This window comes from Saimiri boliviensis, chromosome 6 (assembly GCF_048565385.1).
Source record: "Saimiri boliviensis isolate mSaiBol1 chromosome 6, mSaiBol1.pri, whole genome shotgun sequence".
NCBI classification, from domain to species: Eukaryota; Metazoa; Chordata; class Mammalia; order Primates; family Cebidae; genus Saimiri; species Saimiri boliviensis.
In genome coordinates, this window is record NC_133454.1 from 65,247,088 (window position 1) to 65,261,121 (window position 14,034).

Genomic DNA, 14,034 nt, shown 5'->3' on the forward strand with positions numbered 1-14,034 from the left:
AACACCTGTTTTTGTGCAGCCTGTGAGCTAAGAACGGTTTCTACATTTTAAAATATTTGAAAAGACTCAAAAGAGTAACAGTATTTCCTGACACAGGAAAGTTACATTAATTGAAACTTCAAGGTCCAAAATAGTTTGCTAGGAACACAGCCATGCTTTCACACTCCATGGCAAAGGGGAATCGTTTCGACAGAGGCCATATGGCCCACAAAGCCGAAAACATTTACTACCTGGTCCTTTAAAAAAGTTTTCCAGCCACTGCTCTTTAGCAGGATGGCTAGGATTCTGGCAGGCAGAACTAGGAGAGGAAGAGAGGGAGAGAGAGAGGAACAAACACTCCACTTGGGAAAGGAAGGTGTGACAGCACAGAGAGAAAATCCCAAATATTTAAGGAACAGTGGGAAGACCAGTTTGGCTGAAACTGGTCTTTGGGAAGACCAGTTTGGGGGTTCCAAAAGAGATAAACAATTTTTGAACCATTTAGCACTCTGTGCTTTGTTACTGAGCCATTTATACAGTTGTGGTGAGTGATTAACAGGCATCCTCACTCAGAATCTATGAGGTTGATTACTATCATTATCCCTAGTAATAATTAAGAAACTAGTTTTGGTAAGAAAACCAAGGCTTACAGAAGTAACTCGCCCAAGGTCACAGACAGCAAGCTGAACACAGCAGCGAACCTCTTTGCCTCTGAGGCCATGCTGTGAATACTACACCATATCAAATCTCCACACAGGGTAGTAAAAGGAAAGGCATCATCAAAGGCAGGTTAGGGCCAAACTGTCAATGTTTACAAACATGGAAGTAAAAAAATATATGGATTATATATATAGGTTATGTTTCTCCAACTGTGTTGAAAAAGGCAGTTCTTCCGACTGGGTGCAGTGGCTCACACCTGTAATCCCAGCATTTTGGGAGGCAGAGACTGGTGGGTCACTTGAGCCATGGGAGTTCCAGACCAGCCTGGGCAATGTGGCAAACCCCATCTCTACAAAAAATACAAAAATTAGCCAGGCATTGTGGTGCACACCTGTACTCCCAGCTACTCTGGAGGCCGAGGTGGGAGGATCATTTGAGCATGGGAAGTCAAGGCTGCAGTGAGCTGTGATGGCACCACTGCACTCCAGCATGGGTGACAGAATGTGGGCATGTCTCAAAAAAGAAAAGAGAAAAAAGACAGTTCTTCCATGAGCTGGTCCAAAGTGTTTCCTTCACCTTTAGAATCAAAGTATTATGGTCTTTTTCTAAATCACAGGAGAAAAAAATGTAAGCTCAATGTTCTCAATTTCAGGTTTCTCTTAAACATTTGAAAAATGGTAAATTATAAAAATCAGTGTGTAACAGGCCAAGTTTGGGAAAATTTAGCTGATTATGCTTGGCTCAGCTTTTTTAATGAATTATGTGTTTACCAGTGTCATTTTATTATTTTAAGTTCAAGTGATCCACTGAATACATTAATTCAATAACAGTTAACTCGCCGGGCGCGGTGGCTCAAGCCTGTAATCCCAGCACTTTGGGAGGCCGAGGCGGGTGGATCACAAGGTCAAGAGATCGAGACCATCCTGGTCAACATGGTGAAACCCCATCTCTACTAAAAATACAAAAATTAGCTGGGCATGGTGGCGTGTGCCTGTAATCCCAGCTACTCAGGAGGCTGAGGCAGGAGAATTGCCTGAACCCAGGAGGCGGAGGTTGCGGTGAGCCGAGATCGCGCCATTGCACTCCAGCCTTTGTAACAAGAGCGAAACTCCTCCTCGAAAAATAAAATAAAATAAAATAACAGTTAACTCAATTATCTGGAAGTGGTTTTGAGATTAAGATATTCTGCAAAATAATAATCATGCTTTTGTGAGAGCTATCATAAGCACTAAAAAAACAGCCATCTACATACTAGCAGTATCTATTCATTCAAATTATAGAAACCAAAAAACAATACATCTTAATGTCACCTGGGAACACCCTATCCCTAGCAGACTAAGGCTGCATTGTTCAAAGAAATATGCAAGCCACATACATAATTTAAAATGTTCTAGTATATACATTTTTTTTTGAGACAGAGTTTCACTGTTGTTGCCCAGGCAGCAGTGCAATGGTAGGATCTCAGCTCACCACTACCTCCACCTCCCAGGTTCAAGTGATTCTCCTGCCTCAGCCTCCCAAGTAGCTGGGATTACAGGTATGTACCACCACACCCGGCTAATTGGTATTATTAGTAGAGATGGGGGTTTCTCCATGTTGGTCAGGCTGGTCTCGAACTCCTGACCTCAGGTGATCCACCCACCTCAGTCTCCCAAAGTGTTGGGATTACAGGTATGAGCCACCATTCTCAGCTACATTTTTTTAAAAGTAGAAACAAATAAAATTAATTGTAATAATATATTTTATTTTAACCAGTCTATCCAACGTATTGTCATTTCAACATTTAATCAATATTCTATAAATTGAAATTTTTTTTCTACTAAATCTCAAAATCTGAGTATATGTATTTCACACTTCACAGCACTAGCCATATTTCAAATGCTCAAAGCCACAGGGAGGGGGAGGAGCATTTGTCGCCAGTATTGTCATGTTTGCAATAAACAAGAGTTTAAATGAATAGCAAACAGTAACAGGCTATGTTAGCAGACAATAATAACCTTTTAGTAATCTATGTTTAGGGTTCTAAAAATATTGCGCACTTTTGAGTTTATGATCGTTTTCACCACATTTTAACTAATCTAGCTGTAACCGTACTCGGGGTTACCCATACCCTCCCTTTTCCACTCCACTTCCTCACCCGCTCCCCTTCCCTAAATTATTTCAGTTACAGAAAAAGAATCTACCTTCAGGTGGTGCTTTCTACAACACATATTTAAAATCGACATAGGGAGGGTCAATGGAAAGGCACAGAAAAATTCTGGAAGGTGAACAGAAATGTCCAGAGAATTCCACATAAGTCTTGAAATGGTAAAATAACTTTTTTTTTTTGAGACAGGGTCTCACTCTGGTTGCCCAGGCTGGTGTGCAGTGACGCAATCTCAGCTCACTGCATCCTCGACCTCCTGGGCTCAGGTGATTCTCCCATCTCATCCTCCTGAGTAGCTGGGACTACAGGTGGGGGCCACCATACCTGGCTAACTTTTTTGTTTTCAGTAGAGGCAGAGTTTTGCTATGTTGGTCAAGCTGTTCTCGAACTCCTGGACTCAAGCAATCCGCCTGCCTTAGCCTCCCAGAGTACTGGGATTTCAGGTGTGAGCTACCACGCCCAGCTATGTTATAACATTAATAAAAAAGAACAGAAGCCAGATATTCTTAAGCAGTAATTCAACTAAACCAGGCAAACAGTTTAATGCTAGAATAGAGAAGAGAAAATCGGGCCAAAATAAGTCACGAAAAGCTCCCCTCTCCGCCTCCTGCCTCTACCCCATCCCTCGGGAGAATTTGAGTAGGATCATTCTCCAAAGATTTGATTATAGCAAGTATTTCCTTTATAACTGACTGGCTCTTTCTAGACACCAGACCAAATTCTCCTTCATTAATCTATTAAAGTACCTACGATAAGTTAAAATACTAGACAATAAATTCTGCTTGTGAAAAAACAAATTGCTGAACTGGGTGTGACTACACTATCTGGGGTGGGGTGTGATGGGAGAAGACTATGTATTTTAGTTGCAATAGGTCAAAGTACATCAGCATTCAAGTTTAAAACAAACTCAACAACTCAAACACTGCAACAACAGGATGTTTGACACTTTCTTTTTGCCAGATATAATTACATGGTTATGAAGTGTTTACCAGTGCTTAAAATGAAAAAATGAGGAAACCAAAATTACAGCTCAGTAGTTCTCAGCCCTTTGATGAATTATGTTACCCAGAAACCTATCCCTATCAATTAGATTATGCTTTTAAAAAGTTAAATCAAAATATTATAATTCTTTTAGTTCATCGGACTTCATGATGGCCACTTCAAATAATGAAAGTGATTAAAGTGGCAAATCATCAGTGAAGTCTTTAGACACCTATTTACGTTTTAAAAACCAGATACTAAACCAAGATTATATCATTTGTACAAATATTTTACACACACACACACAAAAAACCAATTTGAAACACAGCAAGGATTATCTCTGGGTAATTATGGGTTTTGTTTTTTTCCACTCTGCTTCTAGTTTTTTTGGGTTTTGTTTTGTTTTGTTTTGTTTTGAGACAGAGTTTTGTTCCTGCCGCCCAGGCTGGAGTGCAATGGTGTGATATTGGCTCACTGCAAACTCCACCTCCTGGGTTCCACCGATTTTCTTGCTTCAGCCTTCCTCCTAGTAGGGATTACAGGCGACTGCCACCACATCCGTCCAGTTTTTGCATTTTTAGTAAACACATGGTTTCACCATGTTGGCCAGGCTAGTCTCAAATTCCTGACCTCAGATGATCTGCCCGCCTCGGCCTCCAAAAGTGCTGGGATCACAGGCCTGAGCCAACTCACCCGGCTTAACTTTAATGTCTGCAATGATCACGCATTATTCTTAAAACTAGAAGGAAAAACAAAACAGGCAAGCAGGAACTGAGGTAGTGCTCATCAGTTTGGGATTATATTGAATTGTGCTATCCTTTATACCTCCATAACCTCTTACAGGCATCCCCAAACTACGGCCCGCGGGCCACATGCGGCCCCCTAATGCCATTTATCCGGCCCCCCCGCCGCACTTCAGGAAGGGGCACCTCTTTCATTGGTGGTCAGTGAGAGGAGCACAGTATGTGGCGGCCCTCCAACGGTCTGAGGGACAGTGAACTGGCCCCCTGTGTAAAAAGTTTGGGGACGCCTGCCGGGTCTCATTCAGAGCCCTTGAAGAAAGGAACCTTGGCTTTTCTAAAATACATACTCGATTACATTCAGATATACAATAATATATGACGCACACATTAATATGTCTTCTTTGAAAAAGCAGAACAATTTTGTGCCCTTGCAAAACGAGTAACAGCTATGGGTGGGAGCTCACGGAATAAGAGAAGGCACAAGGCATTTGTCTTGATCCAAAACAAAAACTGTAAGCCTTCCACTGAACGCCACTGTTTACTTTAAAAATGGTTCATTCTGTATCAATTTCACTTCAATTATAAAAGTAAACCTAAAAGCCGGGCGAAGGACTCGCGCCTGCAATCCCAGCACTTTGGGATGCCACAGCGGTAGGATCGCTTGAGTTCAGGAGTTAGAAACCAGCCTGGGCAACATGGTGAAACCCCGTTTCTACAAAAAGCAGAAAAATTAGCCAGGCGTAGTGGTGCACGCCTGTAGTCCCAGGTACTAGGGAGGCTGAAGCAGGAGGATCGCTCGAGCCCAGGAGGTAGAAGCTGCAGTGAGCCAAGATCGAGCCACTGCACTCCAGCCTGGGCAACCAGAGTGAGACCCTGCGTCCTAAATAAACAAACCTAGCAACGTTACTTTCTAAATACCCCATATTGAATAAACACTGTTTAAATACTGCTTTACTCCCAATCGATCCTAATTTTTTTAAAGAAAACTCCTGTTTTTTCTAGAGCAACAAATAAGGACTGCTCATCAAAGTGGAAGCTACTGCGGTGCTGGAATGGGTAGGAAGGTACAAAAAAAATACAATGTAATAATACACCTCTTTCCTTACAGCAATGGTGGAGTGATAGAAACAAGGAAGCCACAAAACAGTCATGAGTGATTTTGCTGTTTTTAATAAAGGTTAAGTACTGCTGACTTTAAAGAATTTGGAGTGACGAGCCAGGGAAGATTTCAACAGGCAAAAGAGCAGAATTAGAGCCCAGAGCAAAGTCGGGTGGGTCTCATTACACTTCTAATCCTCGATGACAGCACAAAGCCACCCCTCCTTGTGCTTAAGTGTAGACGGACATTGATTGAAAATGCACTGAAATCCAACTCATCCACCAAGCAAGGCTAAAGGCGCGCACACATGAAATTCAAGAGCGCTGCGTTCGCGTGGCTGGAGGGCAGACGGTGAATATTCCATTTTACTTAGTAGTGTTCCAACACCTAGCTGCAGGCTTACACCTGCTTAACAAAAGCTGGCAGGGGGCTGGAGAGCTGCACACCACCAGCCCTCTCCCGAGAGCCGACCGGCCTCGCCCCGCCTCTGTGCTGCACCCAGGGCGCAGGCGGACAGGAGCAGGGCCGCCACCAGCCTCCGCCCGGCCGACCCCGATGCGGCGCTACGGGACAGACCCGCAGGGGCCACCCCACAGCCCTACGGGCGACACCTCTGCGGGCCGGCCCCCAGCCCCGGTCCCGGACGCCAGCTTGGGGAGGAAGGCCGGGGGCCTAGCCACCAATGGCAGGTGGGCGGCCTGGCCTCCGCAGACAAAGCTAGGCGCCCCAACAGACAGGACGAGACCCTACGCACCACGCGCCGGCAACCGGCCGGCACCGGAGCCCGGCCCGCGCCGCCACCCTCAGCCCGGCGCCCATCCCCCGGACCCCGCTGCTCGGCCCCCAGCCGGCAGAAACCTGCCCGCCGCGCCCGGAGCGCCAGCGCAACCGCCGTCCCGGCCCAACCAACGCGGGCAGGGGAGGAGAGGTGCGCGCGGCCGGCGGAGCTTGCGAGCCACTCGGGGGTCGCAGGGGGAGGCTGCGCGCGGCGGAGGCAGGGGCAAGGAGGCGCCGAGGCCGGCGCTCAACGCGGCGGCAGGAGGGCCTGCTGGTGGGGGCTTTGCCCCTTTCTCCTAGAAAGGTGCAGATGGTTTGACCCCCCACCCCGAGTGAGGTGCCTCGTCCCAGCCCCGGCTGGACTGTACCATCGGGCGGTGCCGCCGGGATTTCTCCCCCCCACCACCACCATCAATTCCCCCCCACACCCGGGTCCGCGGTCGGTTGGCCCCGGCCGGGCTCTGAGACGCGGAAAGAGCTGGGCGCCATTTTGGGTGGGACTAAGCAAAGACGAAACACCCTCCCAGTCTATGGGGTACTCTGGACCCTGGCTTATCTGGTTCCCTTAATCCTTTAGGTACTTACACGACGTTGGGTGAGGGGAGCTGGAAGATCAGCGGGTCCCCGATCCTCTCTCCCTAGGGGTGATAGAAATCAAACCCCCCCGCCACCTCCAGGTGGTTCTTCCCGCCGCAGAGTGGGAGCAGCATAAAAGGCGGGGTCTTATTAGCATAATCTGCCTGGCAACCTGATCTCGACATTATATGATTGGTTAAACTCTGTAACCCCCATGCCTTGCCTAGAGATGAGAAACGCTGGGGCGAACTGACAGGCCCAGATTTAGGAGTCATGACGAAGATCTTGAGACGCTTATTCAGTCTGCAGAGAAGCCAAAAGGAGATTCACACAATGGCCCAATGACTGGAGGCCTCTTTATTTCGTGCTCTGCGGTTCGTGTAAAACCCAATCGCAGAGCGGGTCTCAGGCGGCGCTCGCCTGCGTTTCTACTCTCAGCCAATCAGAAAGCCCGGCTCTTCGCATTGGGGTCAAGCTCCCGCGGCTGCCGGACGTGGTCGGGCAGGGAGCGTGCGGCGCGCCTGTTTTTCTCGGGCGCCAAGGGCCGCCTGCCGGGGGGCTGGTCCCGCCTCCCAGTCCCAAGGGCCTGGGGATCCTGAAAAGCGCGCGCGCGCGGGAGTGAGGCGGCCCTCCCGTCCGTCCGCCCCGCCACGGGTTGCGTCAGAAGCGGCCTGGCCGCGGAGCGCCGGCGAAAACCGAACTCTCGTCCCGCGCGACCCGGGCTCGGCGCGGCCCGGTTACGGCTGCGGGGGTCTCGCCCTCAGGACCCCCAAAGAGCGGCCCGCCGCCGCCAATCACCCTGACCCACCGCGCCTCGAGAGCGCTTTCACTGCGCCTCTCCTTTCCCCTCTACCAGTCTGGAAAGGAAGAGATTGTCATTTCAGACATTGAGAAGCATGATTCCGCACTGGTTACCCAATGACTCAGCTCACTCCTTTCTTCACCGTAGGCTTCCACATCCTGCCGTCCCTTAAAATTGCCTTCTCAAAGGGCAGCCAAGAGCCCAGCTTTGGAGAGACCCAGCTCCAAATACCCACTGGCAGGCAGCACGCGTGCCAGCTAGATGGCAGAGAGACCTTGGACCTTCGGACCCTCGGGGAGCGAGTCTCCCTTCCGTGATACCTACCTTGCTACGTTACTTTGAAGATTAAATGAGCTCTGACTTTAAAGTACCGAGTAAAGTACTTTGCTTAGCACACTGTCTGGAACTTAAATGAGAAGTACTGACGATATAACCTACAAAAATCCTAAACGATTGCCTAACTGAGAAAAAGAGGGAGACAGGAGAGGGAGCAGAAGACAGGAATAGAAAACACCCACAACGGGAAAAACTGTAAAATTAACTCAGTAGTATTCTCTTCACTGGTTTGTTTTTGTTTTTTATTTTTTGATAACGGAGTCTGGCTCAGTCGCCCAGGCTGGAGCGCAGTAGTGAGATCTGGGCTCACTGAAATCTCTGCCTCTCGGGTTCAAGTGATTCTCCTGCCTCAGCCTCCCGAGTAGCTGGACTACAGGCGCCCACCACCATGTCCTCTCAAATTCTAACCTCAAGTGATCCTCCCGCCTCAGCCTTCCAAAGCGCTGAGATTACAGGCGTGAGCCACCTTGCCTAGTCTACCATTTTGTTATTTAAATAGTTGGAAACAGCCAGGCGCAGTCTCATGCCTGTAATCCCAGCACTTTGGGAGGCCTAGGCGGGCAGATCACCGGGTTAGGAGTTCGAGACCAGCCTGACCAACATGGTGAAATCCCGTCTCTACTAAAAATACAAAAATTAGCCGGGGGTGGTGGTGCGCACCTGTAATACCAGCTACTTAGGAGGCTGGGGCAGGAGAGTCGCTTGAACCTGAGAGGCAGGGGTTGCAGTGGGCCGAGATCATGCCACTGCACTCCAGCCTGGGTGACAGAGTGAGACTCCCATCACAAAAGAAAAGAAAAGAAAAGAAAAGCTGGAAACAATGTGGAAGAGAGCAGGCCTTGCAAAAGCTGCCACTCCCCGATATTCCTCGGCCTCAGTGAAAACTGCTCCCTTTTAGATTTAACATTATTACATCCTTGCTGATGAACTGAGATGGTCTCAACTGGTCTGCTGACCAGAGAAACAACACTACAGAACCCAACAGAGAACGCACCACGAGGAATGGGGTTATTCAAACTGGAAAGCCTGAGTTACCCTCATGGCTTTACAGAAATGTTCCAAAACTTCCCAGTACATAAATATGTGCAGGGAGATTACACCCTACAGAGTTTTTATTCAGAGGGTCTGAAGTGAACCTCAGGAATTTGCTTTATATGTGGATTTTTAAATGATTTTCAAAGTTTACACTTTAAAATTCACTCATTGGGGTGTACAAGAAGTACTTGTTGAATATATACTGTGTGCCACTCACTGTTCTAAACAAGAAAGACAGAATAGGGAACAACAGCAACAAAAAAAGGCCCTGCTCTCATGCAGCTTCATTCTAGTGCAGGTAACAAGAAGAAAATTAATAACTCCAGGTAATGATAAGTGCTGTAAAGAAAGTAAACTAGGAAAATGTGAAGGCAGAGAACACTGGCCCTTTAAATATGGTACCAAAGAAGTTTTCTCTAAGATACTAACATGTGATCTGATCCTTGAGTTATGGGGCGGAGGGGAGGGGGGAGCCAGCCATGTTAAGATCTTGGAGAACATTCCAGTCTAAGAGAATGGTAAAAGTAAAGACCGTGATGTCAAAAACAAAATAATTAGTATGGTGTGCACATATCTATTCTCCTATTGAAGAGACATTCATTGAATGCGTGCCAAATGCCAGGCACTGTCTTAGATGCTCTGGGATTCGTCAATTAACACTATAGACAAAAGCACAGACACAACACAAAAATCCATGCCTTGACTGAGCTTTCAGTCTAACACACTGAGAAACAGCAAGAAGGCCAGACGTGTTGGAACATAGGACAGAGTGATACAAGAAAGCGTGTAGTGCTACAAGGATACAGTGACAGAGGAAAGCTTGGGGATCTACTTATGGGACAGACCACATAAGGCTCTGAAGGCTGTGGTATTGGAATTATTATTTAAAGTGCAGTTTAATAGGATCATTGACTAAGTGTGGGAATTAAAAGAAAAAAGTGCAACTTTTTGGAGGTTTTAAGTAAGGGAGTAACACAGTTTTTTCTTTCAAAAGAACTCTGGCTCCTCTAGTATGCTGATTTTGTTAGGGGAGAGGGCAAGAGACGAGGAGTCTGTGGCAACATGCTCTAAACAAGAAACGGCCCAGCCTGACTAAAACAGAAGTCGCTTAAATGGGGAGAAATGTATGGACACCAGGTATATTTTGGAGGTGAAGCCACAGAACTTGCAAACAGATAAGACACAGGACAGAGTGGGAGTTGCTCGTGACAAGGGAGTCATCGAGAATGATTTATAAGGTTGAAAATTAAGTGGCCGATAAATGTTGATGCCTTAACTGAGATAAGGAACACTGGGAGATAAATGGTTAGAAAATCAAGAGTTGTATTGTAGCCATGTTACATTTAAAATATTTTTTTGGAAAATCCAACTAGACACAACACGTTGGCAGCCGGAATCCAAAAGAGAGAACGGGGCTGGAAATACAATTGTAGAAATACAATTCATCAGATTATACATTGTGTCTAAATACATAGGATTAGATGTGATCCTCTAACTAGGATTAGATGAGAGAGAGTGTGTATATAGAGAAGACAAGTGTATCCAGGACTAAGGTCTTGGGAGCTGCTGAATTTAGAGGTGGATAACAGGAAGGCAGCCATCAAAAAGGCCGAGAATGAAATAACAGGAGGAGAACCTGGAGAGGATGGCTGAGAAGGCAAGGGAAGACAGTGGTTCAAGAAGGATGTAGTGTTGCCAGCTGTAGCAAATGTTGCTGAGAGCTGATGATAACAAGTTAACCTGTGGATCTGGAAAGATGGAGGTGAAAACCCTTAGTAACTTTGACAATAATAGCTTCAAGGGAGAACTAGGAAGCTTACTGAGAGTTGCCTGAAGAGAGCATGGGAGGTGAAGAGTCACATCTGTTGCCAATAGTATAGCACATAAGAGAGGCCAACAAAAACAACGAATATGCTGCAGCCGGCTATGATCACACCACTGCTCTGCAGCCCAGATGACAGAGCGAGACCCCGCCTCCAAAAGAAAAAAAAATTATGTCACGAAACACAAAGAAAGCCCGAAAAACTGTTCCAGCTTAAAGAAGAATAAAAAGACAGAACTAGGCCAGACATGGTGGCTCACACCTATAATCCCAGCACTTTGGGAGGCTGAGGCAGGAGGATAGCTTGAAACCAGGAGTTGGAGACCAGCCTGGGCAACATGGTGTGACCCTGCCTGTACAAAAATTTAAAATTAGCCAGGTGTGCTGGCATGTACCTGTAATCCTAGCTCCCTGGGAGGCTGTGGGAGCATCATTTGCACCTGGGAGTTGGAGGCTGCGGTGAGCCATGTTTGCACCATTTCACTACCGCCTGGGTGACAGATCAAGACCGTGTCTCAAGAAAACAAAAAACAAAACAAAACGAAACAAAAAACACCTAAATGAAAGCTATGCCCTGGATTGGACCTAAATCAGGAAAAAGCATTTTTTGTAGATATAAAGGATGTTAGTATACCAACTAACTGGCCACATTGGAATAAGGTCTGTGGATTAGAGGATGCTGGAATAATGTATAAATGTTCATTTCCTGATTATGGTCATTGTAATATGAATATATAGAAATATACTTTTGCTTTTAGGAAAAACACTGAGCAAAGGGGATATGGATCTGCAGTTTACAGTCAAACCATTCAGAAAAATAAAGAAGTATGTATACACACATACATGCAAACAGAGAAAATGAAAAACCAAACATTATCAAGTTCACAAAAGCCTATCTGTAGGATAAAGAAAAAAAAAACATTGTTAAAATGTTCATATCTGGGGGATTCTCTGTCACAGTATATGGGTATTTTTATACTATTTTTTGCAACTTTTCTGTAAGTTCAAAATAATCAAACAAGATAGTAGTCAAAACAAAACCAAAAAGATTCAGTCATTTGTCTTCAGATCTGCACCGTGAAGGAAGGATGACAGAAGTGAAGATCTGATATGGGAACTGGATCGGCTGCAGACAAAGAATCAAGGAGTTTGTGACCCAGTCAGAATTATTCAGAGCTTCAAGCCAAGGTACGGGTGATTCAGCAAGAAGCCAAAGAAGGCTGCTCTGGTTTGCATGTGGCCCCAGGAAAACATACACTGGAAACTTAATCACCAATGCAATTGCATTGTGAGGTCAGGCCTAAAGGGAGGTGTTTAGGTAAGGAGGGGTCCAACCTCACGAGTGGATTAATGGCAATTATGAAAGGGCTTGAGGTTGCAAGTTCAGTCTTGCTCCCCATCGTGCACTCTTTGACTGTCTGCCATGGGATAATGTGGCAGGAAGGCCCTCACCAGATGGCAGCCTCACAATCTTGGACTTCTCAGCCTCCAGAACCATGAGCCAGTAAATTTATGTTTTTTATAAATTATCCATTCTGAGATATTCTGTGATAGCAGCACAAAACAGACTAAGACAAGGGTCCCAGTGTGGCTGCCCAAGAGTGTAACTGGTGTTTGACATTTGTCCTGGGTTGAATAGTGTCCCCAGTATTCATATCTAGAACCTATAAATGTGACCTTATTTGAAAATAGGGGCCAGGCACAGTGGCTTACGCCAGTAATCCCAGCACTTTGGGAGGCCAAGGCAAGTGGATCACCTGAGGTCAGGAGTTCAAGACCAGCCTGGCCAACATGGTGAAGCCCTGTCTCTACTAAAAATACAAAAAAATTAGCTGGGTGTGGTGGTGCATACCTGTAATCCCAGCTACTGGGGAGGACAAGGCAGAAGAAACGCTTGAACCAGGAAGCAGAGGTTGCAGTGAGCCGAGATCGTTCCACTGCACTTCAGCCTCGGCAACTCCCCTCCCTCTCAAAGAAAAGAAAATAGGGCTTTTGTAGATATAACTAATTAAGATGAGGATATACTGGATAAAGGAGGCCCTAAAAACCTATAACTGATGTTCTTTTAAGACAAGAAAACAAAGATACAGATCCACAGGGGAGGGTATAGTAAGGCTGAAAACAGAGAGGGAGTGATGCTTCCACCAGCCAAGGAACGCTGAGGGTTATTGACAACCTGCAGAAGCTAGAAGGGGATGGGAAGCATTCTTCCCTGGAGGCTTCAGAAGGAACAGGGCCGGGCGCCTTGATTTCACACCTCTAGCCTTCAGAGCCAAGAGAGAATACATCTGTAAGATTTTAAGCTACCTGTTTGGGATACTTGGTTGCGACAGCCACGGGAAACTAATTTAACATTACTAAGAAATCATGTGGTACAAGATTGTTTGGGGTTGGAGGGGAGAAGGGGAGTGAGGAATTATCTGAATGTGGATAGCTGGGATGATGAGTATTTATAAGATACCAACAGTTTGGGGTGTTTTTAAGATTTGAATAAAAAACTAGCTGGGGCCAGGTGACGCGGTGACTCACACCTGTTAATCCCAGCACTTTGGGAGGCCGAGGTGAATCACTTGAGCCCAGGAGGTTGAGACCAGCCTGGGCAACACGGCAAAACCCCATCAAGAAAGAAAAAGAGAGAGAGGGAGAGGGGGAGGGGGAGGGGGAGAAAGAAAGGAAAGAAAGAACAGGAAGGAAGGAAGGAAGGAGCGAGCCTGGTATGGTGGCACACACCTGTATTACTAGATACTCAGGAGGCTGAGGTAGGAGGATCACCTGAGCCCAAAGGTCGAGATTGCAGTGAGCCATGATTGTGCCACTGCACTCCAGCCTGGGTAACAGAGCGAGACCTAATTTCAAAAAAAAAGGAGGAGGAGGAGGGAGAAGAAGAAAAAGAAGGAGAAGAAAGAAAGAGAAAGGAAGGAAGGAAGGAAAAGGAAGGCAGGCAGGCAGGCAAGGTGGGCGGGGCGGGGTGGGGCGGGGCGAGGTGGAAATCATGTAACAATGATAAATGTGGAAAAGCTGCTATTAAAATATTAAGTCTCATTAGACATCAAAGAAGACATGCGGGGAGGAATGTCC

General features: G+C 46.5%; 1 protein-coding gene and 1 pseudogene across 6 annotated transcripts in view; one reads left to right on the forward strand and one right to left on the reverse strand.

The window, feature by feature from the left end:
- Positions 1 to 8,016, reverse strand: part of PRDM10 (PR/SET domain 10) — a 100,265-nt gene extending 92,249 nt beyond the window's left edge. For 5 of the 6 annotated variants that reach the window (XM_074400875.1, XM_074400874.1, XM_074400872.1 and 2 more), the window contains exon 1: positions 6,971 to 7,263. The gene's annotated coding sequence lies outside the window, so the exon portion shown is untranslated. Of the gene's footprint in view, positions 1 to 6,970; positions 7,264 to 7,876 lie in introns of those variants that run through there. The other variant, XM_074400871.1, reaches the window with a different exon arrangement.
- Positions 7,272 to 7,939, forward strand: LOC104650706 (putative uncharacterized protein encoded by LINC00167; annotated as a pseudogene).
- Positions 8,017 to 14,034: the final 6,018 nt, after the last annotated feature.